General features: G+C 48.9%; 1 long non-coding RNA gene across 3 annotated transcripts in view; it reads left to right on the top strand.

Annotated features, from left to right (window-relative positions):
- Positions 1–12,585: 12,585 nt before the first annotated feature.
- The window catches only part of LOC130704676 (uncharacterized), a 34,121-nt gene continuing 23,776 nt past the window's right edge, over positions 12,586–22,930 (top strand). For 2 of the 3 annotated variants that reach the window (XR_009005131.1, XR_009005130.1), the window contains exons 1-3: positions 13,355–14,194; positions 15,201–15,271; positions 17,087–17,198. This is a non-coding gene — a long non-coding RNA (uncharacterized LOC130704676). Of the gene's footprint in view, positions 12,799–13,354; positions 14,195–15,200; positions 15,272–17,086; positions 17,199–22,930 lie in introns of those variants that run through there. The other variant, XR_009005132.1, reaches the window with a different exon arrangement.

The raw sequence follows: 22,930 nt of genomic DNA, 5'->3' as shown, positions 1-22,930 counted from the left end.
ATATTGTAACACTACTCATGAGTGATTTTCAACTTTGCTATGCATAGAGAGCTTCTGAAAATGCACATTCCTGGACCCTGTTGTACAATTCTAACTTAGAAGAGTATCCCAGGAGTCTGCATTTTGACAAATGCCCCAATCTTTTTTTACATACGTAGTGTATAGGTCATGCTTTGAGAACTGTTAAGTACATTGAGTAACTCTATATTCAATGTAAATTTCCTTTCCATTTGTAAGCTGCCACTGATCAATCAAGTCTGACAGGTTTCATTCCTCTTCCAACCTGTCCCAGTGCATCCATCCATCCCTCCATCCATTTACCCATCCATCCCTCCACCCATCCATCCATCTATCCATCCATACATCCTTTTGTTCATCCATCCATCCATCCATATTTTAAACGTTTTTGAAGGGTCATCCTGTATCTTGGGATTTGGGATAAAGGAAAGACACAAGCCTTGTCTTGAAGGGGCTCACAGACTTAAAAATAATTCATAATTACCCATCTTGTTTTCTCCTCTGATCTATTACTGAAACTCTAACGCGTGCTCTGAAAGGCCCCCATGCAGCCCAAGGCTTGCACTAATAAACCACAACATCGTACCCCCAATCACCTTCTTTGTTTTATCATCTTGGGATAGATAAATCTAGTTTGGTAAGGAATTTGTGCAAAATAGCTTACATAGAGTATCAATTTTAATGTTAAAGTCAAGTATATGCATCTTTTTTTTGCATGTGGATAAACAAGAATATATCTTTTAATTAGGAAAGATAAAGCCTAAAAAAATATTTTAACAAAAATAATAAGCCTGGATCCATTAATACTTTGAAAAGCTTAACTACATGGGAATTCATTTGTGTCTAATAGAGTTTTAATTCTACCATTTGCATAACAACTTTTGTCTTCAAAGTAACTTCTTATATATTAAATTGCTATAAGTGCATCTGAAGAGTTAAAATATATTCAGTTATTACATATAATTTCTAAGGAGGTCTAAAATCTACATTTCCCCCCTAAATCAGGAAGTTAAATAAAGTTGACCACAAAAGCAGATTTTAGATGTGATTTTGGAAAAGATTTCTACTTTCTTAAAATGTTGCTTTTTTGCAAGTTCTCCCAAATCACAAAATACATCAGGAAACTGCTGTTGGAATGCCTCCCCACTAGATCCAACGTGGTATATATGTATATTTTTTCCATTGTTACCATTGTTATGTAGTACTGATTGAATTCTTGTGAACTGTTTAAAAGATGAAGAAATGGCCTGTTTTGAAAAAACTACAAATACAATTAGTTACATTCCTTAAAAAGCTCAACGTCTACCGAGCTGTCCTTGGGCATCCATCCATTTATCTGTCCACCCATCCATCCATCCTCCCATCCATCTGTCCATATTTTAACCATTTTTTGCAATTCCTAATAGCAGGACAAATGGCCATTAACCATGAAACACCCTTTCCTGGTCTTGGTTAGCGTCGGTGTTGAACTGCCGTTTGAAAACCAAAGGTGGATTTCTTTTTCACCCATCAGGTTACATCGCTGCACACAGTGGGTGGTGTACAGCCACAGCAAGGCGTTAACGCGGGTGGATTTTGTTTTCCAAGCAAATTCTGTGTTTTTTAAAATCCTCATGCATACACCCAATGGAAGGAAGGATTGGTCCCATTTTCGCCTTTTCAGTAATGTCCACATACACAAATAGCAGTCACATTCGCAAGGAGCATCTTTAATATAAACTCGTAGAAAAAGCCTCCGTAAACGCCCAGGAATGTGAAGCGGAGAATTATAATCAGTACAATCTCTCCTCTGTTCAGATGTTCATCTTCATTTCCTTCACTAGTAATGGAGACTTTGCCAGGATCTATGGAGAATGTCATGGTATCTAGTAGAATATTTCAATTATGTAAGTTTAAACATCTAAGCACTCTTAGCAAACTCTTTTTCTCCTTCTTGTTGGAAGAGAGATGGTGGAAGGAGTGAAAATAGATCTCTGATATTCTACGCAGATCTCAGAGAGACGCCGGTCGAGGTATACAGACCATGTATCGGATCCCCAGCCGCTCTGGGGGAAGCAAAGTGTCCGCACAACCCCACTTCCCAATCCTGTCTTTTTAGGACCCTTCGAAGCAATACTGACCAGGTTCAGACACAACTGGCCTTTATTAAGGGCAGCTGTGGGTCACCTGGATGGCATCCTTCAAAGAGAGCGGCACTAGCTGCCCAGGTGATGGGGCAGGTGGAGTCATCCCCCAGGGACTGGGGCCAAACACCTGAAACCTTGAGCATCCCTGCCCCAGGGCCACTGGGCAACACAGCCTCACAGACCTTAAAACACAGCAGAAAGAGAAGCACCCTCCACTGGGCAGATACTGCCTTCTGTTGTTTGCTTCCAACCGTGGCACTCAAAGGGCAACTTAGGTTTGTTTGTTTAGGTAAATCAATTCATTTTATTCTTGAATTGTTCTGGGCAAAATAAAGTGATCTCTGTTACGTGCATCTAACAAAATACATGCTAACCAACCATGGCATTCAGGTTTCCTTTTCTGTTTCTAATTTCAGTTAAGCAAAAAAAAATACATTTTTTTCGATCTCTGGGTGGCTACTTAAAATATTTTTTCTAGGGTGGCAAGACATATAAACATAAAAGGTGCCATTTTACCTTTTTTTTTTTTTTTAAAGATTTATTTATTGACTGATTGATTGATTGCTATGTTGGGTCTTCGTTTCTGTGCGAGGGCTTTCTCTAGTTGCGGCGAGCGGGGGCCACTCTTCATCGCGGTGCGCGGGCCTCTCACTGTCGCGGCCTCTCTTGTTGCGGAGCACAGGCTCCAGACGCGCAGGCTCAGTAGTTGTGGCTCACGGGCCCAGTTGCTCCGCGGCATGTGGGATCTTCCCAGACCAGGGCTCGAACCCGTGTCCCCTGCATTGGCAGGCAGATTCTCAACCACTGCGCCACCAGGGAAGCCCCATTTTACCTTTTTTAAGTGTACAGTCAGTAACATTCATTACATTCACAACGTTGTGCAACCATCCGCACTACCCTTTTCCAAAACTTTTTCATCACTTCAAAGGGCAAATTTGAACGCCACGAATACGTAGTCCTAGACTTAATTAAGCAGATAAAAGAATAAGAAGCAAGCTGTAATGGGTGATCAACATGATACATTTATTACGAACACGAAACTCTTGGGTTTTTGAACTAAGTGACAAAGCTCACAGCTCAAAGCAAAACCCAGAATTAGAGCTTGGGGTCCATGTTCACCTGGACCCACCGACTTCTGAATTTGCCCTATTCTTCTGAATGCTTTTCTATTCATTTGGTCACATCATCTGGAAGCCTTGGCTATTCCGCTTGTATTTAATTCCAGAGGGTCTTAACTTGCCCAGTGTTTGTTGTTTTGTTCTGTTCTGAAATGACTTTTTTCCCAGAGAATACGATACGTTGAATACAGAACGACAAGAGTCAGTACCGTGTTACAGCCACGGTGGTGCATTATTTCAAGTCTTAAAAACCACGGCTGCTTTTGCCTTTGGAGGGGAGCACAAGACCGGCCGAGCGAGGGCTTGCCCGTTGAGCAGAGCCTGGGGGCGGGGGGCATGCCCTGGTTCGAGTCGGGGTCAATTCCTCTGAGTGTGTCACTTTTGCCAACCTCGTACGAGTCCACATTTGCAAGTCCCCTGACATCCAGCTGCCACCCACTGAAAACAGGGAAACTGGAGGGGTTGGTTGACTGTGGCCCCTGAATTTTCCCCCTTCCACATGCCCTCCTGTTGACCTGGGGCTGATGGAGTGGACGGATCTCTGAGAAGGAGTCTGCCATCCTCGGTGGATCTGTATCTATGGTAACAGTAGGACATTATTGTGAATAACTGGGAAAAAAAGGTGTTCACGTCTCCCTTTGTAAACTGTCAGTGCATAAGTAATTTCTGGCTTCAAAACATTATTTTTAATGACTACGTACTTTTACCATGTAAGCGCTAGAGCATCCCTCTTTAGGAGTTGTGTGCTCCCAGGGTGTGTAATGGGAGGTGTTTGGTTTCAGTTACGCACTAGGGAAAAATGCTGTGAGTCAGAGGAAAGAGTAAATTATGCAAGAAAAGCAATGTGTGTGTGCACGCGCACATGCCCGTGTGTGGGTCGGTGGAGGGGACTCTCACGGAGTTACTGTTGTTGGGATTTGTATTTTTGCAGCACGGGGACACGTCTAATGCAGGCATCTGGTGCTCAGTGCCAACGTGTCTGAAGCTGTGCCCTCCGGCTGGTGGCCGGTGCCCCTGCGGCCAGTGTTCTCGCGTCCTGGCCAGTCTCGGGCTGTGCTGATTATCCCAGACAAGGGCAGGCACCCGAAACAGAATCCTTTCCTCCATCTGGGATGAGAGAGATTTCCATATTGGTATATGTGGACTAGAGTAGATGATCGTGGGCATTTAATTTGGGTGAAGCAAAGAGAAAAGGAAAGAAGAGGAAGAGAAACGTGAAGATAACAGGAGACCCAGGCAGTGCGCCCCCAGGGGCACGAGGAAGACCCCCTGCCCCCCCGGGGTGCTGCACCCCGCCCCAGCTCCCCTCCCAGCCTTACCGCCCAGACAGCTTGACCAAAGCCTTTTCAAAGGAGGCAGGCTCTAAGCACAAAGAGATTCTTTCACACTTAGATACGTATCCGCCAGAGAAGTGGGGACGTGGAGAGGAAGAGGATGCCCTCGAGCCCGCCGTCTTGTCTGTAAAGGAGAGGGGAAGGCGACCACGGTGCCCCCAGAAAGGCCGTGCCTGGTACCGAGGGACTGCTCACTACGTTGTAGCTGCAGTTGTTCCAGAAAATGCACAGCCAACCAGAGGTCATAGGGCAAAGGTGGAGGGCACGGAATCGGAAGACAGATTTGATTTCAAGTCTTGACTCGGCCTCTGTTGAGCTGAGATTGGGGCAAGTACCTTGCCAAGCCTCAGTTTCCCGTTCGTGAAAGAGGACACATGTGCCTGGCCATGGGGGGTGCTGGGCAGTTCTTGGTGAAGATGACGTGCTCCCCCGCCCCATCCCAGGAGGGCTGTCAGGAGGCCTGTGGGAGCAGGAGCTGCTGTGGATGGTGATGTGAGTTCCAGAACAGGAGGCGGGGGTGGGGTGGGGTCGGGGGGAGACCCAGGACACGAAAGAAGCGGGAGGATGCAGAAGGGGACGAAGCAGGGAAGCGGGAAGAGGAGGGACCACGAGCGAGGAGTTCGGGATTCTGCCTCGGGTCACAGTGCTGGACCACATTTCAGGTTCAATGCTGAGCGTGAGTTTCACCCACAGGTTTTTAAAAGGTATCATTCCCGGGCTTCCCTGGTGGCGCAGTGGTTGAGAATCTGCCTGCCAATGCAGGGGACGCGGGTTCGAGCCCTGGTCTGGGAAGATCCCACATGCCACGGAGCAACTAGGCCCCGTGAGTCACAACTATTGAGCCTGCGCGTCTGGAGCCTGTGCTCCGCAACAAAAGAGGTCGCAACAGTGAGGGGCCCGCGCACCGCGATGAAGAGTGGCCCCCGCTTGCCGCAACTAGAGAAAGCCCTCGCACAGAAACGAAGACCCAACACAGCCATAAGTTAATTAATTAATTAATTAAAAAAAAAAGATATCATTCCCTATAAGTAAAAGGGAGGGAGTTGAGGAGCACGGAAGCAGGGATTACGGCTGGATGCGTGTGCATCTCTGCAGAGCCCTCCTTCCCGAGTCAGGTGTGAGGAGTCTCTGCTTTGCAAAGGAGAGTCTGCACTGCTCCCCAAAGAAAACCACAGTTGACCGGCACTTGCCTGTTTCTGTCTACAGAGCCCACTGGGGGATCCAATGTCTCTCCCCTCTGGATGCAAAAGCAATATCTTTAAGGTCTTTGGAATTTTTATTTTATTATTAATTTTTAAAAATATTTATTGATTTATTTATTTGGCTGCGCTGGGTCTTAGTTGTGGCATGCGGGATATTTGTTGAGGCATGCGGGATCTTTTAGTTGCGTCATGCAGGATCTAGTTCCCTGACCAGGGGTCGAACCTGGGCTCCCTGCATTGGGAGTGCAGAGTTTTAACCGCTGGACCACCAGGGGAGTCCCCACAAAAGCAATTTTGAGGGCTTCCACTCCTACAGTCACCTGAACTCTGTTTCTTGGTTTTTAATTTAGAAAAAGATATAACAAACAATTCAGCGTTGCTGAGGCAGCTCGCATTCTTCTGTGTAGGAGCAGAGAGAGCTTGCACAATTTTAGGTTAAAAGAAAAGGTATCAGCTAAATTTGCAGTGATGGGCAAAAGCAATCTCAAAAAGGAGGGTCTAGAAAACCGGCAACCCACTATGATGAGGTCTAGGGGCCCAGATTTTCCCTTGAAAGTTTTCCCTTGATTTCCCTTGTGTGAAGATAAGGAAGTAAACTAACCAAAACAATCTGAACTTAATTTGATAGTACTGAAACATTAGTAGTTATATATTCTGGCTTCTCTTCTGTCTAAAATGATCCCTACCCTTGAATTTATACAAATGCCCTCAAAAACGTACAAGAAATCAGTTAGTCCAGCTGGGGTCTTCCTGGCTGGAAGATGAACCAGCAAAAACATTTTGTTTCACTGACATTTTATTTTGTTCTGAGTTCCTTTTTCTCTGTTTCCTCAAGCACATTTTCTGCTAAGATTCTGCAAACAGGCCCCAAGATGAGTCAGAACCCATTGAAGTGTCTTGAGCCTCACAGGTTCTGCAATTTCATTACGTGCTGCGTGGCGTTTATAAACAGCACACAGTCTCTCTGTGCGTCAGATACCACTAGGCAGTGGTCGCTGTCTCTCTGGGTTTGTTTAGTGACACGTCAGGCCAGCCTCTGCACGCACCAGGATTACGAATCCAAGCACCTTTATAAACTTGGTGTAGGAATGTGGAAATAAGATTGGGATCTGGGGCTTCCCTGGTGGCGCAGTGGTTGAGAATCTGCCTGCCAATGCAGGAGACATGGGTTCGAGCCCTGGTCTGAGAGGATCCCACATGCTGCGGAGCAACTAGGCCCGTGAGCCACAGCTACTGAGCCTGTGCTCTAGAGCCCGTGAGCCACAACTACTGAGCCTGCGCGTCTGGAGCCTGTGCTCTGTAACAGGAGAGGCCGCGATAGTGAGAGGCCCACGCACCGCGATGAAGAGTGGCCCCCGCTCGCCGCAACTAGAGAAAGCCCTAGCACAGAAATGAAGACCCAACACAGCCATAAATAAGTAAATAAATAAATAAAATTAAAAAAAAAAAAAAAAGATTGGGATCTGGTGATTCCAGGGAGGGGCTTAATGCTCCAATAGTTCCCAAACTAGGGGCTCAATGTACGATGTGAAAGGGTAATGAGGGGAAAATGCCTTTAGCCACAGGTCCAGAGCCTTGGTCCAGGGCTTGTGTTGGAGCTGGGCCCGGGGAAGGGACCCACAGACGTGAATGCAGTAGGCCCTCGGGGAAAGCCAAGATGTTGGTTGGTGGGAGGGACTGAGCCCCGATACGGAGAGCTCGGGCATGGGGGGTTTGCGGCTGTCACCAGGGAGAACCCATACACCAAAGGTAGACTCACTCAAGACAGAAAAGGCCAGGGTCTGACCAAGGATAACCTGGCCTTCTGACAACCCGCGTTCCCAAACACTGTACTAGCGGTTTCAGGACCGAACTTGTGAAGGAAGGTGACACAGCCACGAAGATCCGAGGGACCTGAGGAGTGAAACAGAAGAGAGAGGGTCATCCTTACTCGCTCTCGCAGCAGTGATGGAGGAAGGGTAGGTTCCGGGCTGTGTTGGTGAATCCCTCCTCCTCCTCCTGTTGTGGATCTATGCAGTGTTCCCTGCTTCCCTGCACTCAGGGCTGCGAAAACCCGTGGCGCGGTCCCTAGGAGGATCTGCAATGTCCAGGAACATACATGAGGATGGTCAGTGGTGGGGTTGGTTAAAATCACTGGCTGTGACCATCGGTAATGAACGGCGCGACGGCTGCTGGTGGAGAGAAACCCAGAATCAGTGAGGTGCCCGGCAAACAAAATACACAATGTGAGCACCTGTGGATGGAAGTGTGTGATGAGGTAGTGGGACGGCCTCCAGAAGGCGTTTCAAAAGTCTGAAGTGTGGGGAGAGGTCCCAGTGCGGATGTGATGGCCACTGCCACTCCACGGGCAGGCCTTTTAAGTGACCTGCCCACCACAGCAAGCGTGGACACCAGGAGATAACAGTCGAAGATTTTCCCATGCTACTTTAACAACGTTTATTGTAAAATTAGTCCATCTTATTCTGGAATTCGTAGTGGTGATAGCTGTACACCTTTATGAGGGAACTAAAAACTGCTGAATTGTACACTTCGAAATGGTGAGTTTTATGGTATATGAATTGTATTTCACCAGAAGAAAGTGAACCATCATAAGGTGGTCGGAAGCAATTTAAAAAATATTAAATGGTGTAAAGTTAAAATTGAAATCTCTTGGAACTCCCTGGAAGTACAGCGATTACGACCGCGCTTCCACGGCAGGGGGCCCAAGTTCGATCCCTGAGTCAGGGAACTAAGATCCTGCATGCCACACGGTGAGGCGGAAAAAAAAAAAAACGAAATCTCTTGATCCCTTCACTGACCTACATATTCCTTGCTCTCACTTCCCAAAGGGAAACCACATTACCACCTTCCAGAAATTCTTTCTGACCGTGAAGTCTATATGTGCACATATAGAGGATCAAACTGCAAGTAGTATTCTGCAGCTTGCTTTTCTAATGTAACAATAGATGTCTCCACATTAATACATGTAAAAATCCCTCATTTTTTAATGGGCGCGTAATAGCCTGATGTACTATCATTTCTGTAAGCAGTCCTCTATAAACAGGCATTTAAGTGCTTCTACAATTTTGCCTTGTACCTACATCTCTGTGCACCTATGAAAGTTTATGTGTGGGATGGATTCCTAGAAGTAAAACTGACAGACAAAGGACATGTGTACTTAAATTTTAATAGCTGTCACCAAATTGCTTTCCAAAACCGGTTCCTAACATCCAGTGGCCCCAGCGGTGCAGGCAGGACCCATTTCCTCACGCTCTCTGGGTCGAAATCTTTGTCCTTTGGAGAAGCTTCAAGGACCACTTGATGATGGTGGGGAGGGGAGTGCAGGGGAGAAGAGAAGGGGCAGCTGGGGAGGGAAGCCAGCAGCCTGTGTGGCCTGAGCTAGGGAGGCTCTATTTTTATTTGTATATAAACTGTGATTCTGATATAAGGGATTTCGATAAAAGCGTTCAGCTTTAAAAAAAGAGATAAAGAAAGGTTTGAAAACTATGAATTAGGTAGTCCTATAAAGCCGTGTTCCCTCCGCCTTCCAGAGGCTCATTTCACCTGCTGGGGCCCCCGAATGGCCCTTGCCCTACCTTGCCCCTAGGTATCCACGCCCTTGGTAATCCCGCCCACGCTGTGTAGCCATAGCGCAATGCAGAAAGGACATCCTGAGATGTGCCTGGTGTGGTACTGGAAGACACTGCAGCTTCTGCCTTGACCTCTGTGGTCACTAATTCTGGAGGGAGACAGCCGCCAGTTGTGGGGATGAACGAACAGCCCCGTGCCGACTTCACACCATGGGGGACCAGCTTGCTCCATGTGAGTCAACGGTCCTGGACGTGGCCTTCAGGTGACCGTGGCCTTCAGGTGACCATGGCCCCAAGCAACATCTTGATGCAATCTCTGCAGCAGCTCCGAGCCAGAACACCATCTCAGCCAGTCCTGAATTCCTGACCCATAGAAGCTGTGTGAGACAATAAATGTTTTTTCATTGTTTGAAGCTTCTAAGTTTGGGGATATTTTGTTATGCAGCAATAGACAACGAATGTACCTGGGATTGTGAGGTTTGGTGTCCCAGAGCCTACACTTCTGGTTTTATACCTGGATTTAAACCCCACTTCTGGTCCTGTCCCCTTGGAGGCCCTTGGTATTTCCAGGACACACCACCCCTTCCACAAGGAGGCTGCTTTCAGATGAGTGTCCTGCAGGTGACAGGGGTGGTTAAGGATGGACACAGTGACTTGCCCATTGAACACTAAACCCAAATGAAAACTAAACATAGGCTATTCGGTCACTCTAATCTTTGAGACAGCAATTTTTTTGGGGGGCTGTGCCGCGTGTCTTGTGAGATCTTAGTTCCCTGACCAGGGATTGAACCCTCAGCAGTGCAAGCACCGAGTCCTACCCACTGGACCGCCAGGGAATTCCCTGAGACAGCAATTTCGTACAAGGACGGAAGGATTCAGTTAGAAGCCAGATTCTAGGGGTCTAAGTCAACAGAGCCGAAGCAGGTTGGAAACTGTTCCCTTCAAGATGTTGGTGGTGAAGGGAAAGGGAAGGTCCTTCTTTGTTTGTTTGCTTGTTTAAGGCTTGGAGACGGTGCTCACTTTGTAGGAAGAAGAGGAACGAGGGTCTGGGCTGAAAATAAAAACGACATCTCTGGACGATAACTGGTGGAGAGAGGGGTAAAAAAGAGAAGGAATTTTGAGCCAGGCTTTAATCACCTCCCTGAACCAGCAGTCAGAGAACTCTGCCTCCTTTGCCCAGTGGAGATTCCAGAAACCTGGAGAAAATCGGGGAGGACTGGTGTCAGTTAGACGGTCAGACGGTAGAGCCCACCTGTGAGGATGGAGGACCCCCCTGGTCGCAGAGACTCAGGGCAGTTGGAAGCGTGAGGGTCCAGGACCCCTCCCCTGCAGGCTACATGGCTCTGGGACTTGAGCTGAGGGTGAACTAGAGAAAGGGCAGAATGTTTGAGTGGGGGTCCCCCCAATTTGGCAATGGCCAGAGTAAGCATGGAGGAAGGTCAAGGCTGGGGCTCTACGGGGTGATGGGGAGAATCCCGTGGGAACCCAGGAGGTGAACCCAGTCCTGCAGGGGTGAGCCAGGCTGGGACCTGGGACCTGGGACCCTTTGCTGTAGTGCTTGCACCAGGACAAACTTCTCCTCCAGCAACAAAATACAAAGAGACTATAAGGGACTAAAAATAACTGCGTGCATGGGCAGCTGGGGCAAATTACGGACAACAAGATACAAAAAGACCAGAAAAGCTCAACTGCCACTTCTGAAGAGCTGGGAGCAAAAGCAGGGCACCGCGCATGCCCCCTGCCCTCAACACCGCCAAAGGGGCGGGCGGACCACCTCAGCCCGCCCTCCAGCCCGACCCCTGGACACACCCCTCGGTCCACCCCGTGCAAGGAGCCAGCTCCGCCCCACTTGAGTGAGCCAGCAACGGAAACTGTTACTTTCTGTCGCTCCCTCGTGCTGCAGCAGGGGCCCCAGTAAAGCCTTGCCTGAATTTCTTGTCTGGCCTCTTCTCAATTTCTATCGATTAAGGAGGCCAAGGACCCTGGTGGGTAACGGGGATGACGGCCGGGGGCAGGGGCAGGCTGAGGCCTGGGGGTGCTTTAGCAAGAGTAAGGGGTCTGAGAGGGAAAGAGCAGGGCTGTCGCCCCCAGGAGAACTCTGCAGTGAGAGCCCAGGGGCCCGAGTGCAGGAGGGACAGAGAGGCCCAGGGGCTGGGCCACCGATGACTTTCCTTAATCAAGAGCCAATGCCTTTTGTTCCCCTCTGGAAGGTCCTTGAGTCCCTTCGAGGCCCTGGCTTGTTCACGACAGTGGCGGCTTTGTGCTTCTCTCTGAAATAAAACTTTTATCTTAAAAAAGAAAATGTATCCAATGCAGTCTGTCATAATCACAGTATTCAGATCTTCCCTGGCTCTGGGGGGGAGGGGGAGGGGTGCCTCGGGTTCACTGGGGCACAGGCGAAAAGTACCGAAGAAGCTTGTTCCTATTTCTTTTTTCCCCTCTGGATTTCCGTTGTAATGGATTGAAGCTACACAGGAAATTTAATCCCAAAACTTGGCTTTGATTTTTTTTTTTTTCCAGCTACCCCTTTCAAAGTTGGGAAAGACCTGGCTATGCGGCCAGGGAAAGTAACGTTTGGATTAGATGCCCCAGGGTTTGGGGCAGCGTGACAAAGGGGCCGGGCACTCCGCGCGGCCGCAGCGCCGGGAGCATCGCGGCTGGCGCAGGTGCGGCCTGCGTGGGAGAAGGTGCTTCCGGGTGTCTCTCCCACTGGCTGGAGGGAGGCCGGACGCACAGGCCCCTCTTTGTCCTCCGAGCACCCGGCGGGAGTGGAGGGCTTTGCACAGCTTCCCCCGAGGCCCTGGTCTCCCTCAGCAGATCCGGTCAAGCCGTGTGGACCCGACCCGCACTGAAGCCGGGCAGCAGCCTCAGCCCTCGCGGGCCGCGGGCTGGGGACGTGTGTGCAGACGGCGCGGAGGGTCTCTGCGCGGCGGCCAGGGTTTGCTCTCGCCTGGTGCGAAGTGCGAGAGGGCCCTGGGCGTCCCGCGACACAGCACCTGAGTGAGTCTGTCAGTGCGCTGGGCTCCAGTGTCGGGAAGGTGGCCTGGGCCACACAGAACTACGGTGTCTCTAAAGACAACCCGAGGCCGCCCGCGCTGCGCGTGCCTGCAAATGCCCGGGCCCGGGCGGCAGTCTCACCACGCTCCCCAGCCTGGGAATGAGGTCACCGCTGGGAGGGGCCGGCGGGGCGGGCAGGGCCGGGGAGGCAGGACCTGCCCGGCCTGCTCGCCGGGTCGGGACGCTGGGGTTTGTGCCCCCGGACACCGCAGGGAGCACGCAGGCCTCGGCGGTCCTGCCCACGCGGGCCCGGGGTCCCCTCCTTGCGGCCCCCGGTGCAGCCGCGCTGCGCCGGGGGGAAGCCCGTCGGTGACACGGGGACAGATGCCCGCGACCGCGTCAGCCCACGGGAACCATCTTAGGAAAGACACCAGGTCATCCCTCGTCCCCTCCCGGGGGGCGCCGGGCTGCACCGGGTTAGGCCCCCGGGCCGCGGGCGGATTTGGGCTGCGGCTTCGAGGGGGGGAGGGGCGGCCCTGGGAGGGGGGCCACCAGGCCCCGCCCCCCCGGCAGCCCACCTCGGCCCCGGGCGCCGCCCCCATTTCCCGGCTCTGGGCTGTGGGCCTTTGTCTCGGCGGGGCCCGCGGCGCCCCCTGCTGGCAGGTCTGGGCCGCGCCTACTCGGCCTGCTCCGGATCCGGCTCCGGTTTCTTGGGAGGCCGCGGCCACGCGGACCGAGGTGGTCCCGCCTTCCTCAGTGCAGCCGGGATGCCTCGTGCAAGTGCCCGCAGCCTTGCAGCGCCCGCAGCTCCCCGCGGACCCAGAGGCGGACAGACGGGAGGAGAGGCTGGGCCGGGAGAACCCCGTTTCCCCCCGCTTTTTCAGCAGGGCAGAAAGTCCTGTGTTTGTGTCCTCAACGGCTTTAGAAAATGGCCTCATCTAACCTTTCCAAAGATGTTATCCAAGCTGCAAAGTCTTTGCCATTGGAAGACCTTTTAAGTCCTGATACCAAAGAGCTTTAGTCTGGATTAAATGCAAAATGCCAAAATTTCACTTTTAAAAGCAAGCACAAGGGCTAAGTGCAACCTGAGCGTGTTTGTAAACCGTGCAAAACAGGCACTTCTGAGAGCCCCCCCACGCCCATTTTGTGCAAATGCTGTTTGCCCCGAGCATCAGGAACCGAAACTCCTGGGAACTCTCTTTTTTCTGGCCAGCAACGGGAAAGTTTGGGCTCACAGAGGGGATTTTTAAATCTCTGAAGGATTTAAGTCAGTGTGTGTCATGGAAAAGCCGAGCCCCTCCCAGCTCAAGGTGGCCCCAAGAGGTGGGCCAGGGCCCCCCCCCCTGCATCCCGCTGCCAGTAGTCAGCACACCTTAGGTGCTCCATGATGAAACAAGGATTCTGCCGAAGAGATCCACTGCAATGCACCTGGCTTTCTAGAAGCAATAAATGAAAGTCTCTTATAGTAAAAAGAAAAAAAAAAGATTGATGAAGTCGTGAGGGAAGGCAGAGAACATAGCATAATCCAGCGATTGGAGACTGGCTTCTGAAACTCCAGCAGGAGATGCTTTATCCCTTCCTGGCAGCTCTGCAGTGGCCAGCAAATAAATATTTCCACATGGAAGGCAATGGTCCTTCAAAACGTAGCTTGTTACATTCAAGAGAGATACAGCAAGGTCCCCAGCTTTAGTGGCAAAGGGCATTAGCCTTGCCTTTAGGATTCGTGGATGTAAACACTGAATCCCACTCCCACCCCCCTTGATGCTTCAGGAAACAATGGAGGGACCTCCGTGGACAAATTACGCCTGCATTTAATGCTCTGATTATCTGGTGAGTTAGCAACAGTCATATTAAAAGCCTGGACCTGCCTCCTGTTTAATCCGCCCGTGTTACTCTTCCCTCTCCTCCATTTCTGTTTCTTCCCCAAAGATTAAAAAAAAGAAACAATTCTGACTTGTGTTGCTTGTGCCCTGAGTTTGAAACCAGCACATGACCAGGTGGAACGCGAGGTGGGTGGGTGGCAGAAGCCAGTCACCGGATATCATCGCTTGTGATTTTTTTTCCTTAATAAAAATATTCTGATGAAGGGCTGGGAGTTAGGGCTTCATTCTGCCTCTGGCCAGGTTGGAGGCTCTCCAGGGAGCTGGGCAGTGTAGGAAACTTCTGCTCTAAGGTTTCAGAAGGACACTTTTCAGCCAAGCTTCCAATCACTGAAATGAAAGTGAATTATGCTGGGCACAGAGGAGTCATGTTTAATTCAAGTGAAATTCATTCACTCATTTGTTCTATAAATATTTATCGAGAGCCTGGTTTGCGGCCCCTCCTGAAAGGCCAGGATTCCTTGGGCGGGGGGCGACCCCGACAGGGCACAGACCCCCGGCCGCCCTGTGTGCTCAGCCTGGCCCTGCAGTGTTTCCACACAAGCCTGATCCCAAGAGTTCTAGGGCGGTGTGTTGTTTTTGTTTTAAAAATCAGACTCTACCTGCTTGTTTAATCTGAAATCTCACGCTAAACCTAGATCTATCTAAAATGTGTTAGTGGCATTTACCAGATGGTAAATACAGCGTCTTGGATGGGTGGAAGGACTAGAAAATATAAGCATTGTCTTTCCTTTTTCGGGCCTGCAGTTCCGCAGTTATCAACGTCCCCTGCTCGTTAATGAAGGAGGTTTCCTCCCCTCCCCGCTCTGTGCCCTCATTCCTATAATGTAAACAGCTGCTAATAGCTCCTATTTCTCTTTGTTCAAACAAACAATAGCCTTTATAACTAAGAAGAAAATTAGTATCAGGTGAAAGCCTCATTTTAGGGTGCTTAAAGCGTTCTCTTCTTTTTCCAGAAGAACGAAGTCCAGCAGTAATCTTGAGAAGAAGAATTCACATTTAAAGTTCGGAAAGTGACAGAACAAAGGTCTGTCTTTAATGATGCATAGACACTCTTGTGACTGAATTTTAAATATTTTTTTTCTTTCCTTCTCTTTAACTTCCTAACTGAAAAGCTGGAGCTTGGGGCAAAAGGGTGGTCAAAGGTCTGGGGAGTCCGCAGACCCTCCCCGCTTTGGGGCAGACCTGCTCTCTTTGTTAGAGCCCAGGAAAAAGCCTGGTATTGGGGGGCTGGGTTTCTTCGCCAAATTAGGGGATTATGCTTATTAACGTCTGAGGAGTGCTTGAAAATGAAAGATGAGCTAAAATACGCCCGGAATCCCTGATTCCTTTCCAGCATAAAAGGAATCTCTTCCTGCTTGACCTCAAGTGCTTAAAAAAAGCACCATGTGATTTGAAACTTACATCTGGGGGGGGGGGGGGGAGATGTAGGACGGACTTTGTAAACATTTTATGTTATTCTGTGAAATAAATTCAACCGGGGGCCAGATTTCCGGAGTAATCCACAGATGTGCATGTCGGTGGGTAAACCTGAAACATTGTGTTGTTGCACTTTTATGCATTTTGCTCTTTGTGTTTTTAACAATTATTGTTCTGGAAGTCTTTGGAACAAGACCAACGAGCTGATCCTTTGCTTATCAGTGTTTTCAGGGTCTGAAAAACCTTTACACTTTATTATCACACATTCTCTCCAAGGTTTTGATGTAACTTTTCTTCAGGTTTGTGGTAGAATTCAATATCCTCATTTTGTATTCTAATATACCCATAGAAACATAGTATTAAGAAAGAGTGAAGGTTTTTTTGGCCTCAAAATGGCATTTAAGATCTGGTGTTTGGTGAAGTTAAGCCACTCTGATGGATAAGCATTATCCTTTATTTCTTTAAGACACAGAAATTGGGACTAGGTTAGAGCAACTTCATTTTTGTTGTTGTTAGCATTTATTTTTATTATTTATTTATTTTTTAAATTAATTTTTATTGGCGTGTAGTTGCTTTACAGTGTTGTGTTAGTTTCTGCTGTACAGCAAAGTGAATCAGCTATACGTATACCTATATCCACTCTTTTTTAGATTCTGTTTCCATATAGGTCATTACAAAGTATTGAGGAGAGTTCCCTGTGCTATACAGTAAGTTCTTATTAGTTATCTATTTTATATATAGTAGTGTGTATCTGTTAATGCCAATCTCCCAATTTATCCCTCCCCCCCCATCCCCTGGTAACCATAAGTTTGTTTCCTACATCTGTGACTCTATTTCTGTTTTGTAAATAAGTTCATTTGTACCATTTCTTTAGATGCCACATATAAGCGATATCATGTATTTGTCTCTCTGTCTCGCTGACTCACTCAGTATGACAATCTCTAGGTCCGTCCATGCAACTTCATTGTTTTTTTTTTTTTTTTTTAAATAAATTTATTTATTTATTTATTTATTTATTTTTGGCTGTGTTGGGTCTTCGTTGCTGTGTGCGGGCTTTCTCTAGTTGCGGCGAGCGGGGGCTACTCTTCATTGCGGTGCGCAGGCTTCTCATTGCGGTGGCTTCTCTTATTGTGGAGCACGGGCTCTAGGCGCATGGGCTTCAGTAGTTGTGGCACTTGGGCTCAGTAGTTGTGGCTCACAGGCTCTAGAGCGCAGGCTCAGTAGTTGTGGCGCACGAGCTTAGTTGCTCTGCGGCATGTGGGATCTTCCCGGACCAGGGCTCGAACCCGTGTCCCCTGCATTGGCAGGCGGATTCTTAACCACTGCGCCACCAGGGAAGCCCAACTTCATTGTTTTTTAATGGAAAATATGGGCTACATGAGGGATGGACTCTCATACCTTGTAAATGCTTTCCTTCATCTAGAGTGAAGAGAAGCCCACATTAAAATGAGATGGGATGAGAAGAAGAAGAAAGAAGGAAATCCGTGTGATCCTGGAGGAAAACCCTTTGAATAGAACCAAGGCGGAGATTGGAGGTGAAACCCTGGGGCCCTTTAGACAGACTCTGCCCCAGGCTGTTTGGGCTGCATCCCTTTGGGGCCGGTCTCACTGCGGGTCTCAATGTGTGATCCTAAAATATGACCCGTGTGGCTCTGGCTTCCAGAAGTTTCAGGCTGCGTAAGGCCAGGGCCACTGTCTTCCCAGGTAGGACCCATTAATATGATTTTCTGGGGGAGCAGTGGGCAGACAAAGAACACTGGATGGATTGCCGAACCGGGGGACTTGCAGAGATCCCCGCCCCGGGCATGGCGGGGACATCTGGAAAGGGCGAGCCCCTCCTTCTCACGAACCCTGGAGCCAGGCCATGTCCCCGTGGCCTCAGGAACTAGGGAATGATGCAGAGAAAAAATGATGGAGCGGAGTTGGGAGCGAGAGGGAAGTTTCCTTTTGAGCTGGACATTGGCCCCTGCCCTGGGTAGTTCCGGCGGCCTCCAGGGCCCCTCTCCTGGGGCCACAGGGCAGCACCGTGGGAGCAGGGCTTGGCCTGCTTTCTGCTGCTACATGCAGTGCGGGGTGGTGGGTGCCCTGCCAGCAGGGGCGCTGTGGTGCTCTGGGGGGTGGATGCAGTCTCCTGGGTTAATGAGCAGAGACTCGCCAGCGATGGTCTTGAAACATCAGAGGCCTGGGGTCTACCCTGGATGTTTGTATTCAGTAGGTCTGGGTTGGGGGCAGACATGGGGCCGATACAGAGTTCAGGACCCCGCCTTAAGCACTAGTGGAAGAGTTTAATGAGGTCGCTTTACAAAGAAGAAACAAAAGCTATTTAGGCTCTGCTTGTCCATCTTGGAAAGCTGGAATTACCCCACTTGAGTGTAATGAACCTCGATTTGGGAAATGTCTGTATAACTCGTTCCGGAAATCAACAGACTTTAGAAGCTGTGCTATTTGCCTCACTGTGCTGAGCCAGGGGAGAAATCAGTGAACAAGCTTCAGCCCTGCCTTTTAACCAACGATGTAAACACACCCCTTGACTGCAGCCACCGTGCTGAAGGTGCAGCGACTCACGGGCGAGGCCTCTGCGAGCTCCAGGCAGCGTGTAACTTACCCTCCTTTCCACGCTCCGCGCGCGAATGGTCCTCTTTGGTTTGTAGCCGCAGCCGTCAACTGTGGGCTCGGCCTTCGCCTCCCAGGTGACAGACAGCCTTTACCCCAAACCTGAGGCCCCATTACTGAATGCTGCTTCTTTTTTTTTTTTTTTTTTTTTAAAGGATTTTTCTTATTTATTTATTTATTTATTTATTTATTTTTGGCTGTGCTGGGTCTTCGGTTCGTGCGAGGGCTTTCTCCAGTTGTGGCAAGCGGGGGCCACTCTTCATCGCGGTGCGGGGACCGCTCTTCATCGCGGTGCGCGGGCCTTTCTCTATCGCGGCCCCTCCCGTCGCGGGGCACAGGCTCCAGACGCGCAGGCTCAGCAATTGTGGCTCACGGGCCCAGCTGCTCCGTGGCATGTGGGATCTTCCCAGACCAGGGCTCGAACCCGTGTCCCCTGCATTAGCAGGCAGATTCTCAACCACTGCGCCACCAGGGAAGCCCGAATGCTGCTTCTTTTGATAACAGATGTTGCTACTTATTGAGGGCCTCCTGTGTATTAGACATTCACACACATTGTGCGTGGGGCGACTGCATCATTTATTGTTCAAAGGGAAACACTTTTGGGGAGTAAATGGGGACAATATTAAAGCGATGTCAGGGCAACAGGGACTGTCTGGGGCAAACTGGGATGCACTGTCACCTGCGTTACACATCACAGCTGCCGGGGGGGGGGTGGTGGTGGTGAGGATTCTGAGGTCGCGAAGCTAGGGAGGGGCCAATACCCTAGTTCAAGTCTGTGTGAGTCTGAACTGGGTTGGATAGTCTCCCCCCAGATTCACATCCGTCCGGAACTTCAAAATGTGATCTAATTTGGAAATAGGGTCTTTAAAGATGTCATTGGGTAAGATGAGGTCATCCTGGATTAGGGTGGGCCCTATACCAATGACCAGTATCCTTGTAAGAAGAGAGGAAGAGACGCAGAGACCCAGGGATGACGGAGGCCCACATGGGGCAGTGGGTCCACAAGCTGAGGGACCCCAAGGATCGCCAGAACGACCACAGGCTCAGAGAGAAGCCTGGAGCAGATTCTCCCTCAGGGCAAGAAGGAACCAACTCTGCCCACACCTTGATTTTGGCCTTCTGGCCTCCAGGACTGTGAGAGCATAAGTTTTGGTGTTTTTTAGCTACCACCCAGTTTGTGGTGTCACCCAGTTTGTGAACCAGCTCTAGGAAACTGATCCACACACTAAAGGCCAGTGTCCAGGCCCACGACCGTCTGGTCCAATAGTGCCCAGGACTGTGGGTGCTGGAGCCTGCAAACCTGAGTTTACGCCCAACCATTCACTTTTTATGTGAACTTTAGTAAATGACTTACTCTTAAAGATTCACTTTTCTTGTTTGTACCACGGGAACGATAATAATTATACCTGCCTCCTAGGCTATAGGATTGTTATTCTCTTTTTGCTTCAACACATATTTATTTTATGTGGGGTTTTTTTTTTTTTTGCGAAATAAAAGACACAGTCCCTTAGGGAAAAATGCTTCTTACAGAGAACTGCAGATAAAAATGTTGGACAAAGCGTAATACTTGCTTTTAGGGAACTTACAGACAAGTAAACAGTTATCCCCATTTAGATGTAGTGAATATTATTAAAAATATAGTGAAAACCTGTCACCTGATGCAGAGTCCCAGCTCCTGATACCAAAGTCGAAAGGAAAAGTGAGCCTGCTCTCCTTTTCCCAGATAGTGAGAGCTCAGACATGGGAACTGGACTTGGCCAGCTGGACACCCACACCAGGACTTTGGAACTGGAGAATGCAAAGCAACAACAAAGGAACAATTGGAGTCTGTTCACAGATGGTGAGGTGAAGCCATCACATCATGTCCAGGGCAGCCCGAGCTCCTTTTCTCTGGCTTCCTGTGAGTTTTACAAGTCTTGTTCTTCAACCTCCTGTGAGCCCCTGCTATCATTTTAACACATTCAAGTGTGTCCAAGAAGCTCAAACTTATCTTCAAGTTCATGTGGAAGTGCAGGGGACGAAACCGGCCAAAATCATCCTGACAAATTAAAATAAAGGTGGAGGACTCACAAATCTTCATGTTAAAACTTAATAGAAAGCTACAGTAATCAAGACAAGGATCAAAAGAATGCCCCCGGGAGTTCAGAAATAATGCCAGCCATCTATGGCTGATTGATTTTTCAACAAGGAAACTAAGGCAATTCAATAAGGAAAGAATAGTCATTTTAACAAATGGTGCTGGGACACCTGAAAAAGAATGAATTTGGATTCCTACCTCACACCATATACAAAAATTAACTCAAAATGGATCAAAGAGCTAAAACTATAAAAGATTTAAAAGGAGACATAGGTGTCGACCCTCATGGCCTTAGATTAGGAAACACTTTCTGAGATATGACACACCAAGCAGAGGCAACCTCCAAAATACATAAACTGGCCTTCTTCAAAATTAAAAAAAACTGTGCCTCAAAGGACACTCAGAAATTGAAAAAATAAACCCACAGAATGGGAGAAAATATTTGCAAATCATACATCTGATAAGGTTATAGGATACAGAACATATAAAGAAGAGTTACAACTCAATAACGAAAAGACAAAGAACCGAATTAAAATATGACCAAAGGATCTGATATTTTTTTCAAAGGAGATATACAGATGAGCCAGTAAGCGCCTGGAAAGATGCTCGCATCATTAGTGGTTAGGGAAATGGATATCAAAAGCACAATGAGATACCCCTTCACATCCATGAGGACGGCTGGAATTTTAAAAAAACCTCCGAAAAGGGAAGTATCAGCTGAAGGCCTTTGGACCTGAACTGCGGCATCACCTGTCTCTGGCTGATGGTCCACTGTGCAGATTGTGGACCTGCTAGCCTCCACAATTGTGTGAGCCAATTCCCCAAAATACATCTCTTTCTCTATATACACACATCCTATTGGTTCTTTTTCTCTGGAAAACTCTGACTAATACAATCCTCTACGGACAGGACCAGCAAACTCTCAGATTCCTCAAGAACACATATTTGGGAAACCCTCGTGTATAAGGACCTCAAGCCATTCGAGATGCTGGCTGAAGGCGAAACAAACACGATGGTAGAAAGAGGGTCATAAACATCAGCTCTGGCCGCTGCAGAGATCATGCTGGAGCCGCTATGGGTATTCCCTTCCTCGCTGTGTCATGTAGATATTTATGAGTTAATTAATTTCCATTTTTCATTCCTCTCCTCACTGTTGTATACACAGTTTGTTGGTAGCTGGCCATAATTTAGTGCGCAGATTTCAGAATCGCAAGACAGCACACAGTGGGACGTGGGGAAGGAGGAACACTGGTGCTGAGGCTGGCCGCAGAGGGTGACCATCGAGGCTTTGGGTTGTTGCCCGTTGGTGAAGGAGTGAGCGTATCTTCTGTTTGAGATAAAGAGAGCAGCAGTGTGTTAAAGAGAACTAGTTTGTTGTTGGAAGTGAACATCCAGGGAGAAAAGTGTGTGTGTGTGCGTGTGTGTATGTATAAATCCAGAAGAGTCGAAGGAGTCAGTTCAGTGGGCATTTGTCACTCCTTGTGTCCTGGCAGAATCCCCAAGATGTGCTGTGTTAGTGGAATGCAGTGCATGGCCGTCCCCACCAAAGCTGGACCGGGAGTAACTCCCGTTCTTATCCCTGTGGCATCTGAACTTGGCATTGACCCGCTGCGGGACCTGCTGCGTGCTCCCACGCGGGAACTCATTGACTCACTGACGGGAAGTGGTACTTAGAATCCATTCACAGTCACTGTATTGTTGGCCACTGTATTGTTGGCCAGACTTTTCATGCAAAGAGAGAGAGCCTTGCTGCTTCCTGCTCCTTGACCTTCCAGAAATCCGGAGTTCCTGGCAGCCTTCTGAGTCCTGGGTCAGTTCTGTGACCCTCTCTGCATTCATACCCCACCAATAAATTTCTTGTACTTAAAATAGCCAGACGTAGTTGTTCTGGTTGCAGCCAGAATGCCGACCAGCAGATGGGTTTGCACTAGGGGCTGTGGGAGCCCCCAAGAGGGAAGCACCAGGAGAAGGGGGTCTGATCGTGAGAGAAGGTAAGCTTGCTTCCTGGAAGTGACCTGGCTATTCTACTTCCTAGGACACAACCAGAAGAAGTGTACTGTTGGCAAAGATGGGGCTTGAGATGTTTTCCTAGGCACCTTCTTTTTAAAGATTCGGGGTCACCCTTAGCCCCTACCATCTTGGTTTCTTCCTTGTGTAAAGAGTGTGCCCTCTGGCACTGCCGCCCCAGACACCTACTCTAGGCCTTCTCACCTGGACAGTCCAAAGCTGCAAGGTGTTCGTAGGAGGATTAGCACCCAATAGGGTGCTGCCAATAATATTGCAAGATGGAAGGATCATGGTATTAAAAGGTACACCTTTGGAGACGAAAGCCAAGCAGGCATCTGCCGTTGCTTATTGGGCTACACTTGGGTCACATTCGATTTTGCGCATAAACCTTTGTATTTGTTGTCGAATCCAGTTGGGAATTTTGCCCACTCACCAGGGTATTAAAACATACCATCCCACAAATGGAGACAGTTCTTCTGTGGCAGGTGGCTGAGATTGTGGATTATAGATTTAGCACTTAAACCTAGATCTCTTGCCTCCCAGATCAGTGCTCTTTGTGTTAGAACAGTT

The sequence above is a fragment of the Balaenoptera acutorostrata genome, chromosome 13 (assembly GCF_949987535.1).
Source record: "Balaenoptera acutorostrata chromosome 13, mBalAcu1.1, whole genome shotgun sequence".
In the NCBI taxonomy this organism is placed as follows: domain Eukaryota; kingdom Metazoa; phylum Chordata; class Mammalia; order Artiodactyla; family Balaenopteridae; genus Balaenoptera; species Balaenoptera acutorostrata.
The sequence above is the reverse complement of the archived record's forward strand: the minus strand, read 5'-3'. Positions and strand labels throughout refer to the sequence as shown.